We start from the raw sequence: 14,740 nt of genomic DNA on the forward strand, positions 1-14,740 counted from the left end.
TCATTGTATGTATGTGTATACGCATGTATGAAAATCTTAATAAAAATTAATATTACAAAAATTACAATTTTTCATTGCAAATGTAAGTTTTATTTTCCAGATGTAATTGTGATCTCAGAGGCTGAGTAAACTCTCCCTTTCTAGTTTTTTCTGAACTCTGGATGACTAGTTTAAACCCACCTGTTCTGTCTCAAACTTTTCTCCAAGCTGACTGATTTCAATTGGCTTTTCTCATCTTCTGAGTGAATTGCTCTGCTTGAAAAAAAAAAAAAAAAAAAACCTCCCTCCAGAAACTGAACTCATTTGAACTCAACTGAACTCTACTGTATTGATTGAACTCAACTGAACTGCACACAACTGAACTGCCTCTCTCTTTCTCTCTCTCCCCCACTGCTCTCCAAAGTCATCTCTCTTTCATGTGCTGCTCTCTTAAGTAGTTTTTTTCTTGTGCTGTTCTTGTGAGAGTTGAGTGTATCCTATCTCAGACTCATTATGTCAAATATTTCTCTGATTTGTCACTTTGCCCCTTTTAGCTGTCATTTTCAAACATGGCTGCTGATTGCTTCTACCACCAATTTTACCTTTATTGTTTGAGACTAAAGGTATGTACTAAGGGTATGTCTGTATTTTAGCCAGAATAATAAAAAGTGTATGTATTCCAGCCAGATGAGTTAAGGGTGTATACTAAGAGCAGATCTGAAGTCCTGCCAAATTAAATAGACATCGAAGGTATTTGGATGTGATCCCTTGCCAGAGCAGCCATATTGCAAGTTTAAAAATTCTCTACAGTTCAAATGAAGAATTTTGATATAGCAAACTCAGAGTGGCTAATTGGGAAACTCAACTTGAGCTATTACACCTTCAAAGAAATAAAAGTTCCTAGACTTTCAGCATTAGAAAAAAGAAATTATATTACCCTTATATTCATAAGGGTAATGATACTTCAGAAGTCCACAAGACTTTATATGTAGTAAGAAAAAAAAATACTGAGTTTTTTTAGGGCTGAAATAATTTAGATTTGATCTTGAGGAATGAGTGGATATTTTTCATGACTTTTATTTGTTTTCAGCCATAAAATGTTAGTGACACATACATAGGAGGTTTTTGATTTTACAGCTCAAATATATTTAGGTTACAGACAAGTATTTTTCAACTTCTCATAAGAAAAATAATTTTTGATGTTATAATATTGTTGCAAAAAATATGCTACATTATCCTTGTAAAATGACAAGTAAAAGATGTTTAGAGTCCCACATTTAGAAATTGAAATGTTTATTTCAGCATTGCTCTATCATGTAGAAATATATATATGTATAATATTACATAGATATATTATATATCAATATAATCATATTAATAGTGAATTATATCAAAATATTATATTTAAATACCAATCTAATAAGTTATATATATAAATAAATAATATATCAATATTTAACATATTATACATATTTAAAAAGTAGCAAGTTTATGGATAAATATTTAATTGTTTTTGGAAGTCTTTTTTTACCTTCTTTTTAGAACAGCAATGTTTCTGAATACCAACTCAGCATATAATTAGTAAAACACCTTCGTGAAATTAATGTAATTGTTAGGCTATGTATGGATCATACTTATCCTCATATGTGTTATAAAATTATTAATAAAAATTATATTTAAAATTTTAATATGTATATATACATAATAGATTACATTATATCCTTAAATAATTATATATAATATATACATATATATTTATATATGTATATAATGTAATGTATAATATATAAAATTTATAATATATAATATAATATGTATATATGTGTATTATATAATATTTATATATGTATGCATAGATATATGTGTATATTTATACATATATATAACATAATCTATTATATATCTTTTATTTTTGAATAAAAGATAAATTTCAGAAAAAAATCATTTGTCATTTGTCTTATCTGCATTTATAAAGAGAAGTAAGTATACTTACCATGAATACCTAAGGGAATTAAAAGTATATGGGAAAATAATTAAAGTATTAGGACAAAGAAACCAACAATCTTTTCTTTTAGTTTGTTTTCACCTATGTTATACCATTGAAAGAAAAAGCTAAATGAACAGAATTTAATGCATGGAAGGACTATAGCCAGAGCAGAGACTCTGAGGCTGGAAAGAGTGGACCTAGCTGTATACATTTTAAGATTAAAATATATAAATAACATGACACTTTTAAACTTTTGTTTGATGTGTTCATAAGAAGTAACACTGAACTCAAAGCCTGTGATGATGATTGCTGATCAAGTTGAGTAAAATTAGAAAAGTATTTTAGAGAAAGATAGTAAAGTGACTAGGTCCAGACTTAAAGATTTCATGATTTCTGTGTGCAGAAGTGGTTTCTAGAAATAAGAATATAGAACACTTCTTAAGAAATAAAAAGTCTGTGTTCTGTCTTCTACTCCACACCTCTACCTGCAATTGCAGGATCTGCAGGGCACTCCCAGGCCCATAGCTCTCTCTACCTGACTCCTGAGAAGCCTTCTGCCACCTGGGAAAACCAGGTGAGCTACCCTGCCCTAATCCACTGCCTGTTTTGTCCTCACAAAGTCCAACAGCCAAGAAGTCTACCTTATCCTTTCTGTTTTCCATCTTTCTGTCCAAACCTATACTTGAAATCACAGATTTGCACTCCACTCCATGAGCCACAGTGCTGCCTAATTGCCAGAAGGTCTGCTGCTATCTTTGACAAACAGTCCCAGAGGCCTGCTACTACCAGCGACTATCAGACTTTAAAAGAAGGGCCAATACTCCTCAAACTATACCACAAAATATATACAACAGGAACACTACCAAACTTATTCAATGAAGCCACAGTCACTCAGATACCTAAACCATACAAAGAAGACAACAACAACAACAACAAAGAAACAGAATTTTAGGCCAATTTCTCTTATGGACATCATTGCAAAAATACTCAATAAAATACTCACAAACTAAATTCAAGAAAATACAAAAATATCATTCACCATGATCAAGTAGGCGTCATCCAGGGATGCAGTGATGTTTCTTTCTTTGTTTTTCTTTCCTTTTTTGGTCACAGTAGATAAATATTTCTTCTTCTTCTTCTTCTTCTTCTTCTTCTTCTTCTTCTTCTTCTTCTTCTTCTTCTTCTTCTTCTTCTTCTTCTTCTTCTTCTTCTTCTCTGTCTCTCTCTCTGTCTCTCTGTCTCTCTGTGTGTGTGTCTCTCTCTCTGTCTCTCTCTGTCTCTCTCTCTCTCTTTCTTTAATTTACATTTAGAGCCCTGTTCTTTCTCTGGTTGCTGCAACACTGTTCTGATCTCCATCCTCTTCTCTTCTCAGAGGGTGGGCCCCCTTTTTATCTTCTTATCCTGGCACAACAATTCTGTAGGGTTAGGTGTTTTCTCTCCCACTGAGGCCAGGCAAGGCAGCCCAGGTAGAAGAACATATTCCACAGACAGTCAATAGCTTTATGAATAATCCTGCTCCAGTAATTTAGAACTCAAATGAAGACCAAGCAGTACATCTTCTTCATTCTTCATACATGCAGGGAGACCTATGTCCAGTCTGTGCATGTTCTTTGGCTGGTGGTTCAGTCTCTGAAAGCTCCCAAGGATCCAGGTTAGTGGCTTTGTTGGTCTTCTGATGGAGTCTCTATCCCTTTTGTGTGTCAGTCTCTATCCCTGTTGGGTGTCAATATTTCCTAGTTCTTATATAAGAGACCACCTTTTGTCACCAGGCAGGATTCCCAGTGAAGTAATAGGGATAACAACCCACCCACAAAACTATTGACCCCCAAATTTTCTTTTCTTTTTTTTAATGTATTTATTTTATGTCTATGAATGCTCTATCTGCATATAAACCTTCAACCCAGAAGAGGGCATCAGATTCCATTACAGATGGTTTGAGAGCCACCATATGGTTTCCAGGAATTGAACTCAGGATCATTGGACAAACAGTCAATGCACAACCTCTGAGACAGCTTTCTAGCCTTCCAAATTTTTCTTACCTACAAGAAATACAGGGACAAAGATGGAGCAAAGACTGAGGAAATGGCCAAGCAATAACCAGGCCAACCTGAGACTCATCTCATAAGCAAATACCAATCCCTGACACAATTAATAATACTGTTATGTTTGCAGATGGGAGCCTAGCATGGCTGTCTTCAGAGAGGCTTCACCCAATAGCTGACTAAAAGAAATGTAGAGACCCACAGCCAAACATTAGGTAGAGCTAGGGGACTCTTATGGAAGGTTTGAAGGAAGGACTGAGGGCCCTGAAGGAGTTAGGAATTCCACAGAAAGACCAACAAAGACAACAAATGTGGACCCTTGTGGTCTCTCAGAAACTGAACCATAAACCAAAGAGCACATACATGAGCTGAACCTAGGATGCCCATATATGTAGCAGATGTGCAACTTGGTCTTCATGTTGGTCCCCTAGCAACTGGAGCAGGGACTCTCCTGAAAGATGTTGCCCATCTGTGGAATCCATGCCTTGTCTGGTCTCAGTGGGAGAGGATTTGCCTAACTCTGCAGAGACTAGATATGCCAGGGTTGGGGGATACCTAGAGGGGTGCTTCACTCTCTCAAAGAAGAAGGGAAAGAGGGACAGAAGAGAGATTGTGTAGAGGGAGGACAGCAGAGGGGGCAATGACCTGGATGTGAAGTGAATAAATAAATAAACTAATTGGAAAAAATAAGAAAAATGAGATTTAAAAAGAAATGGAAAAGGGGGAATATTACTTGAAAGTTTTCCTTTAAATCAGTTGTTTACCTAGAACGTTGAAAGATAATCAGACCAAAATAAATAACTTCAACAGAAAAAACTTTAAAATGTACTTTATTTTACTATTATCTCTCACGTTAGTATTTGGGAAGTATTTAGTGGCAGAATACTTGTCTCAGGCCCTGGAGTCAATCTCCAACATTGTACAATAGTCAAACTGAAAAAAAAAATGTGTTTGGCTTGTCCCACATTTCTCCCACGTGGCTTCCTCCTTTAGCCTCACTAGCAAATTCAGTGTCTGGATTGCCCTAGCACATAATCTAGCAGCATGTTTCTTAATTTTTAATTTGTAGCAAAGAATATATCTTTAATACTCTCTGATAAATATGTATAGGTGAAAGTGAATAATCCTGGTCTTGAGAAAATTTCTTTAACCTCTGTTGTACATGTCTTAAACTTTAATGTCCATTATAGATATGTCTAGATATGGTATTAAGTTCTCTCACTGTCCATGATGAAGACTATTATAGTCCTCTCTGTAAGTTATTCCCATATAAACATTCTACTTATTCTAGTATATAATACCTTTCTTATGAATTCTGTAGACTACTGAGATATTATGTGAATGAATTACTATGTTCTATGTTCTATGATTGGGGGGCAATTCCCACTATTGTTTGGCTAGGAAAAAAGCCCCCAGAATTGTAAGTTGTTTTGAACTGCTGAAAATAATAACTATGTAGCTATGTCTAGCAAATATCTGAATTTTACACACATGAAAGTTTTGTTGCTAAAGAAGTATAGATGCATTGGTTTGAATGCTTCTCTTTTCAGCCACAGGAGTGAACACAGACAAAAATCTGAGAAGCACAGGACCGCACTATTCCCTGGGGTTTCCCTAACCACAGAACTGACAGAATAAAACTGTGTATTTGGGCCTGAGATGTGGATTAGTCTTCACTAGAGGTTAGTGCTTAAAACATGGGATTGAAAAGGTCAGCACTTTTATCCATTAAGCCATCAAGCTTTTTTCTATAATAAGAGTAGATGAAAGGTTTTAACTTGAATCACAAACGTAAAGTTCAGCAGACTGATCGTATCTCAAATTGAAAGAACAAGACAAAAATACCTTTGTCATTCGGAGGATTAGATTCCAGTGGTCTAAATGTCAGTACAGAATGGCAGAGTATCAAATCTTGGATTCTGTCACCAAAAGAAAGAAGATATAGCAATTTCCACTATTCTATATCCATATTACATTTAAAAATAGGATCACAGTTTGAACTCTACTTATCTAATGCTAATATGAGTTTAGAGTTTACAATAACATGCTCATTTCTAATCATATGCTAATAAATGTGACCCTCTGTTTAGATTCGAACTGCGCTATTGCTAATCTATAATAAGACATATACTAAAGACAATCAACTACTGTGCCCGCTTCCTGAACAGAATTTAATTGCATACTTGATCTGATGAAAATGAAGACAGATTGGATTTTATTGTTCATATAAAACAATATTGTATAGGACACTTAAGAGTTTGCACTGATATTTATAGTTTTTTATTGAATTGTAACATCTAAATATGTTCTAAGATATTACTAAGCAATTGTGTTCATAATTTTCTTCCCAAATGACCAACACTGTCTTTTCCTTATTATATTTTTTAATACTGCTTTATTAAATCTAGTGTATTTATATAACAAGGCAAAGAAAAACAAAACTAAGGTTTTTCTAAGACTCTAGCTCCTGTATATTGAGAGATAATGCTTTTCTCATGAAAAATATGCTTTCATAGCTTTCTGTCTTGGGAAAATAGAGAATTCTCTAGAATAGCAGGAAATAAAAAAAATAAAATAACCAGGTTGAACAAAAAACTACAACAAATCCATTAAATCAATAATTACTCTTCTGAAATAAAATGATTCAGGAAGCAGAAACAGATAAATTCACTGCCATTACATGCACTTTATTTGCTGTTTAAGCACTTTGAATATGGTTCATTTTAAAGGTTGATTTCTAAAAATTAAAATACAAGATGTTTTAGGTGTTTTATATAATAATAATAACAACAACAATAATAATAACAATAAAGTGTAGTAAGTACAAGCTGTATATGGGCACCATCTGACTTATCTGTGGCCAATGAGTTGAGTTATGTAATTGTTTTCTTCAGCAAGAAGGCCTTATCATACACTTTTAGAGAGCAATCAATATCTTTGGCAATAATCTGTATCTATAAGATTTTATGGTTTCCCTTTGGCCAAAAAATTCTTTTAGATATAATCCATTCTTGGTACTGGAAATGTTGTTTGATGGCCAGGGAAGTTTAGCTGAGGGCTTTTCTTCCCTATTATTTTTCATTTCATTTAGATTTATTTCATAAACATATATATTTTAAAGGCTTCTATTATATTGGGTTTCTATAAGATTTCTCAAATGGCCATTTGTTTTAGCTTTCCCTCTGTGTATTTCTTCCCTTACTCTCCTCTTCACTGCCCCTGTGCATTTGAGAGCCTTCTGCAGTCCCTGACCAATATTTATTGATAATTAAGTATTCTATTTCCCCTTCCTATGGATATCAACTCCCACACGCAGTATCTTACTCTGTACCTAACTGATGTTATTCATTATACTATAATATAGTCTGCATGTTACCAGTGGAGGAACATAAACATCAAACTCTGCCATCTGGAATGGTGACCTGATTGCCAAATATGCAGTGTGCAATAGTAGTATAAAAAGCTGTGATAGCAATCAACCACCATCTGATTGGAATTAAGTCCCTCTCCATGTGATGAAACCCATTTCTGCCACTGCCTGGGGGGGGCAGGAACCTGAGACTAAATAAACCATGGACATGGAGAATAGCCACATATGTCTCTTCCACTAAAGTAATATAGCAATAGGATGACTCCTAATGATATTCTACAATTCTCAATGATCAGTGTCTTTCTCAATCATTATTAAAAAATTTTTATGTTCCCTCAATACATGAGAAGAAATACAGAGTCCCACAAATGAAGACATGCACAGAGACACCTTGGAACACTTAGTTCTAAATGAGCTATTTCCATCACCAGCCTCCAGCCCCTTGCATGGCTTGAGAACCTTTTCAAAAGGGGGGGGCAAAATATTGTAAGAGCTAGTTGTTATGGAAAACATCAAGGAAACAAGCCCTTCTAGACACAAGAGGACTGATGAGCATATGACATCAGATACTGTGGTTGTATGAACAGAATCTTTACAGGTCTAAATAAGATAGAATACCAATTTTGAGAGAGAAAGTAGACAAAATCTCCCATCCCCATACCCAAAACTATTTCCAGTTGATAACAACTAGCAAAGAAAAAAACCAGTCTTCTCCAAGGGAGTATCATTGTGTATATATACCACAGTCAAAGGTAGGACCTATGTAGTAGTAGTAGATGCTATCATAAAAGTAACTCAATGCTCCTTTTGGAGGGTTCTGTCTCATAATTATTTTTTAGGGCATTTATATTTTACCATACAGGTATTTTGCTTATATAATATGGTTTCTAAGTTTGCTTTTAAGTTTGTTTTCTACAGATGTGGATTGTGTGACTCAGTTTCTGTATGTGTTTCTTTTGCTTTTTCTTTGGGTTTTGTTTGATTTTGTTATATCTTATTTTATTGTATTTTTTTAAATATGCCCATTGGTTTCTTAAGGATAGAGACAATCAAATGCTGTGGGTGGGGAACTGGAGAAAATCTGTGAGGAATTAGGAATGGGGAAATAATAATCAGATTGCACTGTGAAAAAAAAAAAAACTGTTTTTAATTAGAGAAAAAAAAATACCCTTGATTGATTCAGGAATGGAAATCTGACCTCTTCCTAAAACCCTACTTAAGGGCAGACCACAATTCCATTAATAGCAGAATTTTCTCACAAAGGTGTTAGAGACTTGGCTCCATTTTCAGAAATAAAGTGTTTGCAGATGCAATACAGATGAGATATAATCAGCGATATAATCCAGAACAATTGGCATGCTTCTAAAACAATGCCAATTTGGACAGAATCATGACAGGAAAATGTCTTAAGGAGATAGAGGCAGAAAAGGAAGTTGTGTTGCTGCAATCAAAAGACAGTCTGATGCTAACAAAAGCTAGAAGGTGTAAAGATGGGTTATGCCCTGGAAGCTTCAGGAATTTTCATGCCCATGCCAGTATGCTTACTTTTAATGTTATCCTTCATAACTATAGAAGAAAATAAATTATACTTTCCTTTTAATCTTCTTGCATACATCCTGACTTCAGTTTCCCCAGACTTACCCGTCTTCCCCAGACACACCCCTGTTCCCCAGATTCATCCTTCTTGCCCAGATACACTGCTCTTCCACAGATCCACTTGTTCTCTGTTTTCCTTCAGGAAAGAGGCTAAACCATAAAGATTAGACTCAACAACCAAAATTATATTTTTAATTTTTGTTACTTTAATATTGGATGATATGGTAAAGACATCTCCTCTATAAGCTCTTAAATTATTCAGTTTATTTTGTTAATCATTTATAATTTTTATTAAATTATTATAATAATTTTATAATCATTTATAATAGGAACTAAATGATTATAAATTATAATTATAAATATATAATTATATATTTATAAAATATATAAAATATAATTATAATTATAATTATAATTTATAATTTATAATCATTTAGTTCCTATTTAACTTTGTAGTTACTTAGTACTTCATTCCAATATGCAATATATTATATGGAACTGACTCTGAGAAATCAATATTATGATAACCTATTTTCATGAAACAGAACCTCTACACACAAAAATTACAATAGGCTAAACAAAATACAATAAGGATGTATTTAAGACATGAAAAAGCACATTATCCAGTACTCACAAAGGAAATCAACAAAATTTATTGGTTTGTGTTCACTCTATTCTGCACTACATTAAATTTTGATAGGAAAAAATCAGCAAAACATGTATAAGTCTTTTTGTTGTTTGTCTTAAATAAATTTGATATCACTTCATCATACAGCTAATTTCATTGTATAGTACAGGTCAAAGGAAGCCTCAGATTTCCCTGTAGTCATCTACATATGTAAAGAAGAATTGCACAGTGACACAGCATACAGAACATAATACAATCTAAATAAATTGTGTAATAAGTGAATAAAGAAAAGACAAAGTTGGGAAATGAAGTACCTTAGATGCCTTAGAAGTACCTATGCTTTGGATTCATACTTCATTTATTCATTCAAAAATGAGAATCTAAGTTAAAACTAGACTGTTGATTTACACATACAACTTCGTCATTGATAAGAAGACATAATTCTTTTAGAAGCATAGGGTTCAATAATTCAGATCTAGTCTGAAAGGTGAAATTACAGAATGATATATAATTTTATATTTATTTCTTTTAAACTTCTATAACATTTTCCATAATTGGTAAACCCATTTGTAATTTTATAACAGTGTAAGTGGGTAACTTCTCTTTATAGTCTTGATAATATTTGGCTTTTTATTTCTAAATGATAAATTTGTTTCTTTGACAACTTCATCTATGTCTATAGTGTACATCCTTACAATAGGCATCACAGTGGATATGAGAGGATATTTATTTCACCATTTTGATACTTGTGTTTATAGTGATTGATAATCTTTCATACATTTTACTTATTATTCATTAATATTTCTGTTTTCAATAATATCCACTCAGTAATCTCAATTGTTAAAAGAATGAGTTATTTATTGACTTTACTATTGAGTTTTGTGTGGTACTCATACATTTTGTAGATTATTTTTAAAGTTTGAACATGTAATTTTCAAATATTTTCTTGAGTTCTATAACTTGAATTTTATATTCTGTTTTGAGTTAAAAAATTTTATATTTTGTTTTATATTCTATAACTTGAATGTTATATTCTGTTAATATTTTAAAATATTAAAATACATTTTAGCTTATTGTACCTCCATGGTCTGTGCATCAGCTCACGCCCTCAGGTTCCTGCCCTATGTGAGTTCCAATCCAGACTTCCTTTGGTGATGAACAGCAATTTCGAAGTGTAAGTTCTCATTTAAGTTGCTTAACATTTGATGAATATGATGTATTTGAAAGGATGGTTTTCAGATGGCATTGCAAGTAAAAAAACATAATTCAGAATTGCAAACTCCTTAAGTTATGATAAATGTACCTATCTTGACAACATTGATGAACTGAATGTTAATTGTGTATATCATATCTTTTAGTTTATATAACTGTTATGTGTTCATTGTATATCTGAGATCAAAGGCCTTTTTAATGAATGAAAATTGGGGAATGTTGTGGATTTGGTCTAATGCTTGTATTATGTTACTTCAGTCCCCCAAATTACATGAGGATCTTCATGTAAGATGCTGAGGGTCCTTGTCCCAAGTTGTTGCTGATTGGTAAATAAAGTTGTTGGCACAATAACTGGGCACAGAGACAGATGTGGGTCTTTAGGATTCACAGGCAAGGGAACTAAGAGAGAAAGGAGGATTTAGAACTGTCATGCTTGGAATGTAGAAAGACCAGGTCTGAGAAGTGTAGAAGAGACAGATTGCCAATATGTGAGAGTCAGGGATCATGACCCAGGAGGGCTGCAAGCCTGGGTCTAGGGCAACCAGGATGGATTATAGGTATATAGGTTTTAGTAAGTAATAATTGAGGAATATCAGAAGTGGACTAGCTGCATGGAGGTTTGATATGGCCTAGCCATTGATCCACTTAAGGCATATTAAAAGAGAATGGTGTGTGTGTGTGTGTGTGTGTGTGTGTGTTTCACTCTGAAACCCAGAGCATTGGGGCAAGTAGCCACTGCTAGGGCAATATGAGTAGCATTAGTTGCCTAAATCAAAACTCATTAATTTTTTAACACAAGTGCTGTGCTAGCAAATACATGTTTCTCTTGTGGATTTGTTAAATATTTAAAAATTATTTTTATTTAGGTCATTCAATTTTTATTTTATTTTTATAATATTTATTTGTAAGTTAAAGTTACTTCTTGAATTAGTTTTCTTTTTCTTTACTCTTCTCCCATACAATAGAAATGAGTATTTGTATCTTTCTGATGTTCTAATATATTGTGATGAATGATCTTGCAACCCAGTCTTTAAGAAGTGAAGGATGGAGCTAATGATAGGACTAAAATAGTGGAAAATATAGAAAATGGGTGGGAACATGAAACTGATCAGAACTAATTTTGTCTCAAAAAAGACTTCAAAGATCAAGCATCATCTCAACTTGCTTGTTTAAAACAAAAAGCGGGCTAATAGTTAAATTTCCATTTCTCTTTTGTTAGTTTCATTAAAAGCTGACCATATTTTCATAAATATTCACTGATGCTCATTCATGTCAATTATACATACTAGCCTCTTCAGGTGCGTTGCTCCCAAGTTTGAAGCAGGGGTTCAAATGCATCTATCTGGAGTAAAAAAATCAACACATTTTCTGTGAGACTACAAAAGATAACATAATCTTGTATTTCTCAGAAGATTACAGCGTAAGTGATACTCATTTAGAAAACAAATTTTAATGTAAATATGAAGCATCATTCATAATTAGCAAGTTAATTAATTGTGGCTTATGAGAATTGATTAACACAGTTATTCATTTTTTCTAAATATCTGATATATCTACCAAGTTATACACCTACTTTTATTCATTTTGTTTTATTAAAATAAATGACTTCAAAATAAGTTTAGGATTATCTTTTGATGAATTCAGTGGTATTTTTCCTATAGCCTAAAATCATTGTTTGAGATGTCTGTGTGACTTAGTGTTCAGAGCAGTACAGTCCTTGGTAATTAATTAAAGTTTCTTTCCTTAAAATTTCAAGTTGAGCATGGATATAAACACTGTAACCCCAGAACTCAGGAAAATGTAGCACAATCATGAGCACAAGGCCAACATCCGTGGTTATATAGAGAACTGAAGTCAGGGTTTCTTTCCAGAATCTCAAGCTGGATGGATTCAAGCAAATAGTAAATCATACAATTTACATTATGATCTTAATCAATAGTGGTTTTGTTTCTGTGTTTGAGAAAAAGATTGTATTGTGTAGCCATGCCTGGCCTAAAATATGAAATGCCCACCATGAAGTTGTTGAAATCACAGAGAACTGCTTGCCTATGACTTGCAAGTGCTAGGATTACAGATGTACACCATCATGTCCAAAGTAATTGGGAAGTTATAATAACAATTTGTGTTTTTCTTAAAGTCTTCTATCATCATCATTAGAAGTGATTTTAAATCTAAATCTTGCTTTCCTAGTACTATGGGGAATTCAGGACTTTCTTGTGTGGGAGAACTAGGTTCTACTGATGCCAAGTACCCTGGGTTGCTGATGCTTTGCCAAGTACCCTGGGTTGCTGATGCTTATGTTCTTGTGCTTGCCTTTTGCCATCTGTATCTCCTTAGTGCTACCTGTCCTGTCTCTGACTGGAGCCTGTCTTTCCTATTATCTTGGTTTTATCAGAACTGTGTGGGGTGGGTGTTACTACTGGGGTCAGAGCTGGGGCCCAAAATCTGCTCAGTGCTGGGGGCTAGGAGTGACTTCCTGGATCCTAGTGGGTCAGGCGTTGCTGTCTGCTTACCTAAGATACCGCTATGGTTAGAGCACCTGGGAGCCCCGCTTTTTGGGGTTCTGTGAGATTAGGGGCAGAGCTGCCACCAGGGATCTGCTCAGAGCTTAGGCCCAGACTGGAAGGAACTAGTGTCTGGGCTAGGAATGACTTCCTGGGTCCTTGTGGGTCCCAGTTACTCCCTGTTTGGAGCGGGCCTTGCTGTCTGCTTACCTAAGATAATGCTGGGATTAGAGCACCTGGGAGCCACACTTCCTCTGGTTTCTTAGAGATTGGGTGCAGAGCTGCCGCCTGGGATCTGCTCCATAATAACAATTATATTCATCTAGAACTTCTTAAAAGCAAGGAAAGTAGATATATTGCTGCAAAGAATATATAAATATTTTGAAAATTCATGGGGAAGAGATATACTAGACTCCTAAAATTGGTGCAGAGTAGCATATTTTGCCTTATTTTTATTTCTGGAAAATTCTTAGATAAAATATTTTATTGATATCTTGTGAATACTGGCCAGTCGTCAACCAATTACATTTCCATTTCGTGCAACTCTGTGATCTTCTGCAACTCCCTCAGGCTTCAAGTCATTCACATTTTAATGTTGTATTAGCAGTTATTAATCTCATTAGATATACCTACAATTTTACTAGCTTAATAAATTAAATTATTCATCTTTCAACATCCTTCTAAACCACAGCTGAAAGCAAGGCCTGAGGAGATGAGAATTTCCCCAAAATAAGTGAAATATTATCCAAGTAGAAAAAAATACTTTTTCAATAAAATAATGAAAAGACTACAAGATAAAGATAAATACATGAAACCGAGGTTAGTGAGGTAATAGCAGGCAGCCTTCATAAAGAAATATTTCAGTTTAGATGTTTTTTGGATGGTAAACATTTGTTTATAACAATACATGGTCAGGATTATAGCATTTTGGTCAGCCAAAGCTATTAAGTCTCTTTAAAACAGGAGAACGTTTTCATTACTCAGGTTTCCTGTGTCTGTTGTATGGTAGCAAAGAGCTAGAAAGATGAAAGGAAGTCACCACTTTCTGAATAATTGGGAAGAGTAAGCCCACTTTGAAAGTTGCAGATCTGTGGCTTGCTAATCTACTGTGCTTGAGACAGAGATGGAAAAGGATAGTATCTCATACAAGATCTAAAACGTCTGCCTATCTCTTCAGTATAACTTAACAGGAACATCATTTCCTAGAGATGGTCCCTTGGCTGGGTGATTGTCTCAGTTCAACTGTAATGTTAGGTCTTCACTCAGGCAAAGAGAGTTTATTTTCTTGAGCAGAAGGAATTTCTCCTTAATGAACATCTATGACATTGAAACAGACAGTGATGATAACTCACCATGACCATTCCAGAAGGCTCCTAATTGATATCTCATAATTTTCTATATTAATTTATGCAGGCTGCTGCA

Source organism: Arvicanthis niloticus, chromosome 22 (assembly GCF_011762505.2).
Source record: "Arvicanthis niloticus isolate mArvNil1 chromosome 22, mArvNil1.pat.X, whole genome shotgun sequence".
In the NCBI taxonomy this organism is placed as follows: domain Eukaryota; kingdom Metazoa; phylum Chordata; class Mammalia; order Rodentia; family Muridae; genus Arvicanthis; species Arvicanthis niloticus.